Source organism: Eleginops maclovinus, chromosome 4 (assembly GCF_036324505.1).
Source record: "Eleginops maclovinus isolate JMC-PN-2008 ecotype Puerto Natales chromosome 4, JC_Emac_rtc_rv5, whole genome shotgun sequence".
Lineage (NCBI taxonomy): Eukaryota > Metazoa > Chordata > Actinopteri > Perciformes > Eleginopidae > Eleginops > Eleginops maclovinus.
In genome coordinates this window covers 28,394,907-28,409,673 of record NC_086352.1, presented here as the reverse complement: position 1 = coordinate 28,409,673, position 14,767 = coordinate 28,394,907, and positions in this window count along the sequence as shown.

Genomic DNA, 14,767 nt, shown 5'->3' with positions numbered 1-14,767 from the left:
TAATTATTGAAGCAAATGTGATAGAGTGTTATGTATTACTGCTCTGCGGTATTGAGTTTTTATTAAAGAGAGATGACACAAGAGGTGAGTGTTTCCTTGTGAGTTTACAGAAACCGTTGTCCTGTTTGTTGATGTTCATTATCACTTGCAGCTGGTGGGACTCATGAAGACCTTAGAGACGTCCGACATTAAATGTGTTGGGGCATATTGTTTAACAAGGGAAAAAGTATCCTAGACTATTTCCAGCAATTGTTAGCAACTGCAAAGGGACTTGAAGACTCCTGCATACACCACCTCATTTCTAATACAATCTATCAAACTGATGTTGTTACTCTCATTAATTTCCACACAGCATTAAAAATAAACAGCATTGTTCTATCAATCTATTTAGTACATCTATTTGTTTCCACCATATTCACTGATTAACCTAATTAGTAATGACGCATTAGCAGTGTAATTTAAATGTCAGAGCAGAAAGTTAATTTTTTTAATGGATTTGGGTTTGTTCAAGAAGGTTTATCATTAAAATACACACATTAATAAATAAAAATACTGTTCAGAGTTGAGTTAATAATTTTTTCCAAAACTTTTGAGTTTTAAATAAACATCAATGTATAAAACAGAATTAGCCTTTTTAATGAATGCCTTTGAACCTTAATTGGAAGAAATATTCAAATAGAAAAAAAACCTTGGCCCGCCCAGAATTGGGTATGTGTTCCAATTAGTTTTCTCAGTACCGGTCAACTGTAAACTGTGCTGCCAAAATCTGTAAAATGACATTAAGAACAGAAAAAGGGGATCAGGGACAAGCTAAGGAAAACTGTTTATGTATTAATAGTATTAATAACAGTATTAATAAAACCATAAAAAACAAATAAGTACACAGCTGAAATTGGACACAATACCCATCTTTTAGAAATCATGAATAATCACAAGTTCAAAATAATAGTATTTACTTCACTTTGGGGGAGATGAAACAACTACATGTGATGTAGCAAAAAAAGGCATATGAAATCAAAGGGCTTTTACAATATTTCTGAATTAATGGCATGAATTCAGACAATTTCCTGAAACTTAGCTAAAGCATCAACAAAGCACTGTCACGGAGAAAATGCCTTTCCTGCAATTTCACCTCATATAAAGTGATCGAGTGCAGAATATTTCTCATGGATTAAGTATGCCGTTACAGCGAGGGAGTGATGGTTCGACACATACAGCTCATACCGATTCCAAAGCTCTCTTTGCCTTTTCACTGCTATGCAGTTCATGGTAAACATCCGTACTGGAATTACAAGAGGATGTAAGGGTGATTTGTTGGAATGTACTTTGTTTGTACATTGCCGCTCTTTTCAGAAGCAAAAATTGGGCCATTAGCAAACATGTAACCTCTGTAGAGAGCCACATAGAAAAGACCAAATTTATTTATACTTGCTGTGAGCATACACCTCAACTGCTAGCTCTGCCTCTTGGAATATGTCATGATAGTTTCATGTAGGTTTATAATATCTGCGTACATCTGAATTCTGTTTTATAATCTTAATGGTGGTTGAACTGCACTCACATTAATACATTTTGACCCCCACAGCTCACCATATGGAAACTTCAACTGGAAATACACCAACTATATACCCTATGACATTTTTCTGTTCTGATTTAATTATATTATTATATTACATGAACAAGGTTCATACCCAATCAATTTTGTTTCTCTAGTGGAATAAGTGTTGAAATCCTTTCATGATGAAACTCTGTGTAGTGTGCCTTTTAAAGTGCCCCATTTAAAACCATTTTACATGCATATCCTCATTTTTTTTATGAAGCAGTAAACCGATCCGTACAGATCTTTTTTCAGCAAGTTACGTACAGAAGCATGAGAGAGGCTCAAGGCCAGGAAACCTTCACGCCATCCTCCGTCTTCTTTCATACGCAATCATATCTAACCTCTGATGTGAGAGCATCTATTGTGAGGAGCTAAAGTTACCACCGTCTCCCCCATCATCCAGGGAGAAACAAAACAAGACAGGCTGGCAAGGAACCCCAGGGAAATATCAGGATCCATACAGAGAGGAAAACATAGAGATGAAGCAGAGAGGGGGAGAAAGATGAGATGACACGAGAGAGGAGGGCAGCCAGAGATAGAGAGAGAGAGAGCTGTCAAATAAGAAGAGGAAAAGGATGTTAAAGGAGGGAGGAGGGAGGGGAGAAGAAAAGGAGAAGGAGGGGATGGAGGTGAGGTGAGTGGTGACGGTAAAGCAGAGAAATTGCATTTTGATGGAGGCAAATTGAATAAGCTCTGCAATAGAGGCCTCAGGGCAGAAAGACAGATTGAGAAGCGGCTATGTCAGAAGAGAGATTACTGCCACCTGTGTGTGTGTGTGTGTGTGTGTGTGTGTGTGTGTGTGTGTGTGTGTGTGTGTGTGTGTGTGTGTGTGTGTGTGTGTGTGTGTGTGTGTGTGTGTGTGTGTGTGTGTGTGCCTGCCATCACACACAAGGATATTTGCCCTCACATTGTGACAGCCACTCCTCCCGTCTTTGAGGTGAGTGAACAGACACACTCGATTTCATTGCCTGGATTTTCATCTGAAACGCATCAACTTCACTAACAGGATTATAGCCGCTAAAAATACAGCTGGCACAGGTCTGTCTGAAAGGACTTACAGCTCTGAATCAGCTCTGAATCTAACAGGAAAAAGTCTAAGTCACCTTCAAAAGATTCAAAAACTTCCCCCCCGGAGAGTCACTATTTTTCTTCCCAAAGCATTTGTCATTCGTAGATTTTGTGTGAAGAAAAAAAAACTGGCCCTCGATGAGCCCAGCTGATGATTTACACATTGAGGGGTTAGAAATGCATGGAGGTATGATAAACAGCTAATTTCATGTCTGTTTGCTGCCGTCATTAACAGACCTGTTTTCAGGGAAGCAATTTCAAGTCACGTTTACTCACGTAACTGGAGAAGACCAAAGCCATGTGAAATGTACCTTCAGGGGAAATTACATTTCACGCTCTTATACTCTGTGGTTAAACACTGGCTGAAACACATGTCCTACCGCCCTACCGTAAAACTGATATATTTTGCACATGTGCAAAACTGCCCCAACTTCCCATTATGCTGACTGAGGTATGTCTAAGCCACTTACTGCAGTTTTCTGGGATTTAAAAAGGGGCCCTATTATGCTTTGTGGGGTGTTCACATTCATGTACTGTGTTATATAGGTTTTTGTGCATGTAAATGGTCTGTAAACACTAAAATCCCAATGTTCCCTCGAGAGGGAGTTTCAAATACAGCCCTTCAATTCGACATAAAAGATTGGCAGAGGCAGGTTCAATCCAGGTACCGGCAAGACAATAAAATATGATAGGATACGTTTGTTATGTTACAGTCTGCCTGTCCAGAAAATACAGAAGTCATTTGATCAGTAGATTGCAACAAGCCCTTTGATTTGGCTCATTGCAACAAGTTATTGGATTGGTCAATTGAACCTTCTTTATTGTTCATTAAAACAAACCCTCTGCTGGTCAATTGAGATTGATTGGCCTGTTTAAATGAGCCTTTTGATGGGCAAGTGTAAAACAGCGCTCTTATTAGGAAATGGAAACAAGCCTTCTGATTGACCCAAGGAGCCATTTGATTGGGCCATTGAAAGAAGCCCTCCCCTCTGACCCTTGCAACAAGTCTTCTGATTGGTCCCCTGGAGCTACTCTTTGTTCTCGTCATTGAAACTAGTCATTTGATTGGCACAGTGAAGCAAGCTATTTTATTGCTCCACTAAAATGAGCACTATGAATGGTCCATAGAAAGAAATGCACCGATTGGTCCATTGAAACAAGCCCTCTGATTGGACTGTTGACACAAGTAATTAGATTGGCCCATTGAAACAAACCCTATGCTTCTCAAACAAGCTTGTTTGTCTAATACACTGTATGTGACATTTATTTGACTCCAAGATTAATGAAGACCAATGAAAATTTCAAGCAAATATAGAAACCAATCATGAATGATTCTACTATAACTGATTAGATAACGGCCATAATTAATGATTTCTTTTTTGGTTTGTATTGATACTTACAAACAACAAATACAAAACAAAAACTTAAACCTTACTGCTGAAGGCAATACTTACATGACAGCAATAACAATAAATTACAAGTAAAAGTCTGAAAATACTATTTCATTTCGTCAAGCAAATCATGGCAACTACTTTACAGTGCACGTACTGGCCTGCATTATTTTATACATCATAAACTTTATTTGTTGTCTGACTTTTGTTGCCAACATGAATAATGTGAAGCTGACAAGTGTACATTTCCTCAGCTTTATATTATTCATGTTTAAGTGTGCTCAATATTACAAACACAACAACAATATATCAGAGATCAATTCTTTCTAAGTAAGTTTGAGTTGAGAAAATCAGTCTTTCTGACTCATCTACATCACAGTGTCTTCTGCGTTTATCACCATCAACAACAACAAGGGCTGGTTGTTCTTTCTGCTGTGTGAGCCCACTGTGCGGCTATATTTAGTTTGCCAGCCAGCTCCATAAAAACAGCCCTAATGATGAAACTAGGGCAGCCCACAGTGACTGAGCCCCTTGCAACCTGCAGCAATAATCTCTGAAGACCTTGATGTTAATAACAACCCTGAAGAACCCGCAATAGTCTTTTTCCCAAAACATATTCTGCCCTGGAAGATAAACTGAACATGAGAATTTCCGTCTGCAGTGAGGTTATTCTTAAGGCTTGATCTTCTCTTAATTGAAATGTTGAAATATACACGACAGGTTGATGATTTATTACTTCAGGATGCCACTGGTGAGTATGCAAACACACTGAAGAAGGAAAAAAATAAAAATAACGAGGGAGAAAAGATATCTATCTAAGATATGAAAAAATCACTTTAAGATATTCAAAATATTCTAGGTAGATATATAGATTGAGAAACATAAGCAACAAATCACCTCAGAAAATCAGAAGCAACTCAAATATATACAGTAATTTTTTAAGTAATCAGGAAAGTGAAAGGCACGACTTCCCTCCACAGAGGTTGAGATGGAGTCTGAAGACACTGAGCGCTCATAAATTGCTGTGATGAATAATTAACCAAAGGGAAATCGGGATCCTTTAATGAAAGCAGCCTGTTACATCACTGCTGTGGAGGAATACTCAATCATTTACTTAACAATTTATACCCTGTATTTGCGCATTTCCACAGAGACATAAAACTAGGCTGAGGGAAAGCTTGTAAGCATTATTCTGTATATATGCATAAACACACTTCATATTTTGCCTAGAAGCTCATTTACATATTCTTGGCTCTAAGAATTCTGTACATCCCTCTGTGAGTTCATTAGTAACTCTTCAGTTTTCACTAGAGTGTAATGAGTGCTACAAAACACTGTAGCACCAATCTGCCTTGTGTCAATAATAGGTTTCCTTATGTTAATAATAATCGTGAAACAGTAAATATCAAAGTGTTATTTAAATGCCACATGCCTCATATTATATGTAACAAGGACATCCAGGAATAATGGTGTCGAAGGATCGCCAGCACGCAGGAATGTAGGAGGAGAATGGGAGTGCTTAGGTCCCAATAACATCTACTAAAGAGCATACAAAAACAATTCCAAAGAAAAAATAATAATGATTTGTGTCGAGCTCTTACATAAATTGATATACAAGAATACATAAGAGGAGGAATTGAATTGGGTATATAAGAAAGCACTTCTTTAATGTAAGTCAGTGTGTTTTCCGACAAAACAGCCCTTGGTTTGCTGTGTTGTGTTTTATGTTTAGTTAACCTAGCATTGTACTCTAGAATCAGTGTTATTTGGATTCTAGAGTACATCACACTTTGTGGAGAACCACTATTGGCTCAGCTATAGCTTTAATTAACCACGTCGCATCTTGTGGAAATCATTGCTACGTTAGCCAGCTAACAGGACTAGCCTAACAATTCCTAGTGAAAAAGTAGCTACTATCTCAGTGGCATCAAAAGAAAATACCACAGGTAGATCCCAAAATGTTCTTGAGCCCATGCTGTTTGGCATCAGAGAGAAGATGCTCTGATTGGTTAGCTGGCCAGCTCCATTGTGATTTGCTGTACGCTTAGAGATGTCCTGCCCCTTAGCCTATCATGTACAATGTGTTGCACACTAGCCAATAGATGTGCAACTGGTACATTGTGATGTCACTATGTTAAGGGAGTGGGGATGGGGGAAATTTTTGTGGAAAATTCTCCACAAGAATTGAGTCAATAGTACATTTCCCTTTCTGCTCTAAACGTCTCCCCTATCAATTCTCACCTCGTGCATGCTTCCATCTATCTCCCCCCCATCCATCTGGCTCTCACAGTGCAGTAATAAAACATAATGTCAGGGAGAATGAAGAAGTCATGTCGCAGGCTTATCGCCGTATCCTTATTTCCAGAGATGTGATGATGATTTGTTATTAACAAGGTTGCCTTGAGCTGCCTACGCACCACGTCACCTTCAATCTGAAGACAGGTCTTAATTCTAACACTGGGGGAAATAAAAAAGAAAATCCCATTCAGGCTTTAAGGTTTATGATGAAATATTCCAAATCTGCATCTTGTTGTGTTTCCACAGTCTCTGCTATTAAGATGTTTATTCCGAGAGATTACATTTCAAAGGTTTTTGGACTAGCACTTGCATTTGAAGCAGATGCTTTTTTCACCGATTAACGCCTGCGAAGACGATCTGACATTCACTCACCAAGAGCAATAGAAACATAAGCTCCCTCTATTTCCAATACTCACAGAACCAGAGAGCAAACCATTGGCACTGAGCATCTCGCTGCCTCCCCTCTCACTAATTGGCTAATCCCAAATGTTTGGACCATGAAGAGTCAGGGAGAACGCCAGTAAAACACTGACAGGGAGGGAAGAGATGACGGGGGAAGGTAAAACAGAAAATGAGGGGGACATTGGGACCAATTTGAAGCCATTTTCCATCATTAACTGATAGCTGGGGCGGGTCATTAGCTGATTCTGTCTTGTATGGTGCAGGAGGAGAAATACCTGCTGAAGGTGGCAGATGGCAGGATAGAGAGCCCAGAAATAGATGTCAATAAAAAGGGAAATGGGAGATGATGCAGCTCCTGCCCTATTTTCTAAACGGGGAGTGGGTGATGTAGAGTTTGTCAAACACATAGCCACATGTAGCAGTCAACATACATGTTGTTGTTTTAGTCCCTTTAAAGTCAGTGCTCGATGCCTTTTGCAATTTGAGCCCACGTTTTTTAATTTGCATAATTCCATTTTTTTTTTACAGTAACTACTACCCCACGTAGAGAAATCACAACTACAATGCAACATCTTACCTTCTGTCCTCCACCTTCCTTTCATGAATCCAACCAATGTTCACTAAGGGAAATAAGATGGAAACTAAATATATCATATTTCCATTAGCTTTTTTTACAAGTTGTAAGCATTTTTTTAATGTTTTTCCATCAGGAAATATTATAATACATAATACATACAACCGTAACTCTGCTAATAATTCTATTGCTGCTTCTTAGCCAAGATTAGCCTTATTATCAAGCTAAATACTATTTAGTTTCACTTCATTCAGTCAGACGTCTTGATCGTGTTTTTCACTGGTCAAAATTTGGTCAGATTGAGCAGCTAGTCAGACTTCGAAGTGGGTGAATAAGATAATGGGTTGGGGCAAACAGTTTTAATACCTTTGTATCATTTGGATTTTTTTTTTGCCTGAAGCGCCACCATTGGACTCCTTTGTCTACTTCTGTAACATATTGACATGACTAACACTTGCACTTCTATTGGCTAGCGCTCCAATACATTGTATTTCATAAGGGGCGTGACATCTCTAAGCGCAATCACAACAGATCCGACCAGCTAACCAATCGGAGCAGACTGGGCTCTGGTTTCAGACAGAGGGTGAAAAGTAAAATCCATAAAGAAGATCGGTAGTTCAGTCATAACACACATTGTGTAAGCTAGGGCTGCACAATTATGGCCAGAATGATAATCACGATTATTTTAAACAATATTGAGATCACGATTAATTATCACGATTATTTGTTAAATTTTAACCAAACTTTTTTTTTATTGACACATAGGCTCCTTATTACTGCGTTTACATCCAGGGGCTACATTCCTGCTAATGTATAAATTTGTGCATCAAAATAAAATAGGTCCTCTTATTCACCAAAATTCAGTGCATCTCCTTAAAGAATAAATAAAAATAAATAAAACAATAAATAAAATTGAACAAAAACAAGGGCACGATTTTACATTTACATTGAGTAAATATGTCTTAGGAAGCAAAATATAAACTTGCATTGTACCTGCATAATGGATGTGAATAAAATTCAAAATATACAATCAATAAAAACAAATATCCATACCAGAATGTAACCAAATGAGAACTTTCAAGGCAGAACTATGCAGAAAAGACTAGTTTACAGGTTTTTGGAAAGAAACACTAGCTTGTCAACATTTTCTGGCTTGACAGATGAGCGAAGGCACCACATTCACCACATTCCCCCCTGTGCTGAACACCCTCTCAGAGGGAGAACTTGTAGCCGGGATGCATAAGTGCTTTTTCGCCAGTTTTGAGAGACGTGGGAAGAGTCTCTTATGTTCCCTCCACAAGTCAAGCGGGTCCTCCTCACTGTCTAGGTTACCTGATTGTAGGTACGACTGTAGCTCAGAAGAAATAGCTTGTTGTTCTTGGAGAGGACTGGATCTTTGTGTGGCTCCCTCAGCAGCCTTGAAGAACCTCCCCAAGGTCGTTTTCTTTTTTGTAGTGGGTGCATCCTCAGCAGTCTCACCATGGTGATCAGTTGGGCCCTTCTCCTTGAAGAGTGAAGAAAATAAGATATGAATAATGACTAGCCCTAATAATCTAAACCTATCCAACACTAATTTCCAGAGAGTACATTACATCACTGGATTTCATATCATTTTGATCAACTTAAAATCATTAATTTATCATACATTCTGTGCATCTAACATCAATATAATTACTTACAGCCACGGCTGCAGGTGCAGTCCTCGCCATTTCAGAAGTCAGTCCGGCATGAATTGGTGCAACACTGTCCTCACCTCCTCAGCTTGAACCGTGGATCGAGCGCAGAAGCCATATCAAGCAGTTCTTGTGTCAGTGGGTCATTGTATTTTTCATCCAGATAGCTCATGATTTTTGTCTTGATGGTGCAGATTAGGTTTGTCTCATCATCGTTCACTTTCAAGATGGAGCATCTGAAACGGTGGAGGGCTGGTTTCACAAAGGAAACGCTGACATACTTCTCACTGGAAAGCGCATCAGTAAATTCTGATAGAGGGCTGAGGGATTTGTTGATGGCCTCGAGGACCTCTGTGTCCTGCCAGGTGGGGATGAGGTGTCGGGCTTTTATGTCATCGGACAAGACCTAAGAAATCGCCTTCTGCTGCTCCAGGACACGTGCAATCATTGCCTGTCTTGATCCCCACCTTGTGGGACACTCAGTCTTCAGTGTATGCTGTGGAAACTTCAGTTCTCTTTGTGCCTTTCTTAGTTGCTTTTTACGTCGCCAGCTGTAAGAAAATCTGCTTACCAGCTTTTTGCAGAGACCCACTGTTTGGTCAATCCGAGGATTTTTCATTGCATTCTGTAAGAAAGAACATGGTAGATTAAACACAGATTTGATACAAGCCCAATCATATTATTCAATATTTATGTTAGTTAAATATTATGTCATTATGTACAGGGTGCGATTTGACAAAAAAACAGAGGGGGGGATGTTTTTTATTTTTTATTCATAGACAAGAACATTGGACTTTTAACTTGCATAGGGAGAAAAAAACGCAAAAGGTAGGCTATATATATACACCTGTTCACTAAATAATTCACTAAAATAGCAAAACGTGCTGTCAACAATTCAGGGACAGGTCTGGAAAACTAGACTAGGTAAACAGTCGGCTCTGGTGACGAATTTGTGGTGGCTTTTTCGGTTTTCCTGTCGGGGCATTGTCTGCAGCATTTCGGCCCTCTTTTATCCACAATTCTGCAAATGTATGCGCAGGAAAGGATGCCACCTCTGGACCATTGACACCAATGAACAGTAGGCCATTCAAAGTGAGACGTGCATTCTGTTTCGTTCTTCCGTGAGGATGTGGTTCATCGCACTAAAGCCACGCTCGCACTCAGCCGTTGACACAGGGAGCGTGGAGACAGCGATGAGCACTTTTTTCAAAGTCTCCCCAGTGACACCATTGCATTTCAGTTCATGAAATTCTTTGAGGAGTGTGGGCATATTTGTGTCTGCTATAGCAAGGCTTTTATGAATGGTCAGAAGTTTGTCATCCCCATAAAGCAACCGTTCATCTTCATCGGAGGGCCAATTTGAGGGGTTCAGCTCAGCCGCCGCAGAAAAAATGCCGTTGTCATCGAGCCTGCTCTGGATGTTATCGGCCAAGGAGATGAAAAAACGCTCACGAAAGGTCTCTGCCTTCCGCTGTTCTCCGTCACTCGGCTGAGACACATTAACCCCCTTAAATGTTTGCTTACTGCCCAATTCCTCCTTCAGACATCGTATGTTCACTCCATCGGCATTCCTCATAGCCCTCAGTGTCCGCACGGCAACGCCCACCTCAGCAGTAGCGGTGATTGCTGTGGCATCTCGTCTCTGAAGAAAGAGGGACAGGGCCTGCATCGTTTCGAGCGCGTCTTTTACGAATGCCATCTCCACCACGAAAAGCCACTGAGTCATCTTAGCATGCATTCCCTTACATTTGGCCCTGTCTTTGGTTGATCGTGATGTGTCTTCGGCCAGTGACGCGAAGAGTTTGACCAGGGCTGGATAGCTTTGCCAAAGAGCCGTCACAGATGTGCAAGACGAGGATAGCCAGCGCACGTCAAACACCCTTCCTATCCTGCGAGCTTGCATCTCCAAATTGGAAGCGACAAGCTCTAGCTCTCGCATGTTCTTTGGACTTTGAGAGAAGAAGGCGTACAGGGAGTCAGTGAACATCTGGAAATGACTTGCATCTGTAATTTGTTTGACAGTGTCATGGACGGCAAGTTCTAGTTTGTGATTCATGCAGTGAATGACAATCAGGTTGGGGTTAATCTCCTCACGTAGCAGTGTGGCGACCCCCTTGTATCGGCCCAACATAGCGGCGGCCCCATCCGTCGCGAACCCAATTAGTCGGGAGCGCAACATGTCTTTTGAGATACCCTGCTTCTCAAGGCACTGAAGCACAGTGTCACGGATCGCCGATCCAGTGCACGACTGCAACTCAGCAAGTTGGAAGAAGAAATTGCAACACTCCCCTTCAAATGGAATTCTAATGTAAATGATCAGACATGTTTTATTTGAAACTGTTGTGCTCTCATCAATGAGAATGCTGAACTTGTCGGGTGAGCTTTTAAGGAAGTCCACCAGACGCACTGTCATTTTCTCTGCAATAAACATCAGCATATTCCGACATGCCTTGTCAGAATGCAGCATGTTACCGAGGTTAACATCGTTGAGTTGTTGCAGTTCAACCAGGTGAGGCTGCATTTTGAATGACAGGTCAGTGTAGCAGATCATGTAAGCTGTGCGAATGCAGTACTCTGTGGTTTTTAAACTATGCTCATGATGCTTTCGCCACAGAGCTGCACTGTTCTCATTTGCCTTTTCAATTGCGGCGTCTTGTCTTTTTTGTACAATTTCAATACATTTGATATGGCTTTGACATTTTCCGTGCTTGCTGATTTTGTCATTTAATTTTTTTGCCGTTTTGACTTTTATGCCTTTAATGAAGGCAGAGTCTATATGAAGCCTTTCCTGTGTGTGTGGGCCTAAATCCCTGACGTCGGAACAAGCTTGGCACTTGACTGACCCGTCTGTGCTGACAGCTAGCCACTCACGACCCTCTCTCCATTTAGCAAAGCGCCCCGGCTCAATGCACCCTCCTACCACATGCGTTTCAGAGTCGCTAGCAACATCGGCGTTTCTTTCATCAAGTGGCTGGGAATCGTCCTGCAGGCCTACATGAACGCCAACCTCCAGCGAATTTCTTGCGCTATCACTCTCAGGTGTTAATTTCGTTGTTTTATTATTTGGTCCCGTAAAGTAGGACGATATGCTGCTCTGAACGCGTTTCATGTTTGCATCAGCGCTGTTTTTCCTGCAAAGTTCCCGCACTAAAATGTTACAATGTTTTTGTTTTCGATGACGTTCCGAAATATGCGCAGTCTGCCAGAAGGCTGCTGAATAGCCTACTCTGACACTGAAGATCGTTAGATTTCAAGAGTTTAAGTAGTCTAGCAGTTAAGTTGCATTCATCGCTATCAAGGGGGGGAAATCCTTGTCCCCACCGGAGATAAAAATAATTTAGCAGAGGTAGGGATAGGAAAACCAGAGGGGGGGAAATCCTCACCATCCCCCCCTACAAATCGCACCCTGATTATATGTGACATCATGAGTAAAACTTTTGGTTTTGTTTCAACACTAGCAGAAATAACCGTGGGTATATTAGGCTACTATTATCAGTAAACAGTGTTTCTCCTAGAAAAATTTGAAAAATAACCCTTTAAATGGTGACTTCTGGTGAGATTTAGAAAAAAAAAATTCTTCAGATTGAGACTTACAAAATGAGTCTCATTCTTACAAATGACATAACAATAAACAGATTCAACGCATCTGCTGAGACTAAATCATTGTACAAATGTGCCTTGAACTGGGCAGAAACAAAGTTCATAATTTGAGTTTATTTTCAGCTTAGTTTTCTTTGATATTTATAATAAGCCTTAGAATAAATAAATAAAGCGGCACAATGTGGAAACGTCTTTGTTGAATCTAATTATTTTAAAAAGTATTAAGGTAAACTAGACAGATCTAATGGCACAGGGTATATTCTGATGCAGAGCATTAGATTTTTCTTGGCTTTTCAAAAAACAGCTCCAAAGATCGCTGATAATTTAGTTCTGATATTGGGGGCCCGTTGATACTGATGCGCAGACAAGTCGCCAAGTGGTCCCCGTGTGGACAGCAGACGGATTGATCAAGTTTACCTAGCTAGCTCCTAGCAACTTTTAATGCAAGCTAGCAACTGGTCTAGTGAATGTAACGTTAATCCAACAAGCTCAGTAATTCCTCCACGACATGGGGTAAACAGCAGCAGAACATCAGAGAGGGTTAATAATGGATTTAAAGGATTTCACTGTGTCCAATTTAAATTCGCCATTCGCCCGTGATATTAAACCGCCGCCGCAGAATGCATATAGGGGAAACACTGCAGTAACGTATTCACACTAGAGATGGATTTCATGATTCTTTTCCGGGATTCAGTTTGCGTTGGTCAGTTCGCCAAGAAGAATCGTTCAGAATCGTTTGTTCGTTCGTTCAGTCGTGTTTCCGCTACAACGTCATTCAGCATTGAATCATGGAATGCACGGTTCTCAGCTCCTCGCTCGCAAACGATCGACGAAACAGTCAACACAACACCGTAGTTCAAAGCAAATACATAGCTGCAACTTCATGATTATGTGTACTTTTAGACAACACAACAGTGGCTAATGTGTATATTCACCTTGACATTTATTGAAGGTAAATACTAATAGAGTAGACTACGGCTTGAGCCGCAAATTTATTGTCTTAGATTTTTTTGTTCTCTCTCAGCAAGGGCTACTAAAAAAGAAATAACGTCTCAATATACTGACAAACATGTTTAAAAGTTTGGCAGAAAGATTACATTGATGAAAAAGTTTCAAGTCCCCATCTAGCTTACTAGGCTAGTGCTACTGACTGACTGAGTGACTGACTTACTGAACGAGAACGACTAGAGAGGAATAAACAAGAAGCATTCCTGTCTCTCATTGACTAAAATTGAACGAGGGCGTCTTAGACTCAACAGACAACAGCATACGATTGGCACAGCGACTGGTCTGTGGGAGAACGAACGAACGAGGGGAAGGTGAACCGACGAATCAGGTCAGTTCGTTCATTTCAAAGAGTAGTTCGTTCGAACTGATTCGTTCGCAAACGACCCATCTGTAATTCACACACATTAGCACAATACTGATCAACTACAATTGATTATCACAAATAGTTAATAGTTCAATTAATTATATATCTTTAAAAGCAATATGTAATTCTTTGAATTCCTTTTTTAATATAACTTTTACTCACCTATTGCTAGATGGAGTCGACGGCCAAAGCACTGGAGCCTAGTCCAATCATTTAGACAAGCTGCCTTCACCACATTAGCTCCGTTGTCTGTTGTAATGCAGACGAGCCTTTCCTCCTGCATGTTCCAAGAGGCCATTGCCTCGCTCAGGCCCTGGGCAATTGACTCTCCTGTGTGATCCTGCGTGAAAAAATATTGCAAGCATCGTTGTGTTGCTTTGTGGCGCCAACACAACTTTGCACTCTTTGCATATGACCAGTTCTTGATTTGTGTCACTTGCCTTGAACCCAAAATGCTTCCACACAATGGATAACGATCCGATTCTCGGGACAAGCCCCTTGGCCATTTTTTTCGTTGTTTTTTAAAAAGATTTCTCCCTCACTCGCTAGAAGCGCTAAATTGGCTTTGGATACTGAGCGTTCACTGAACAGAATGACACATTTAAAATATAGCTCGATCACGATTTTGGCTTCCCACACTCAAAATCATGATCGTGATTAAAATTTGATTAATTGTGCAGCCCTAGTGTAAGCTGACACCAGCCCTTGGTTAAATGTCTCATTTGGTTGTTGGCAATCAACACTAACTTCCTTGGTTTTTAAAATTTATTATGAACAACAAACTCACTA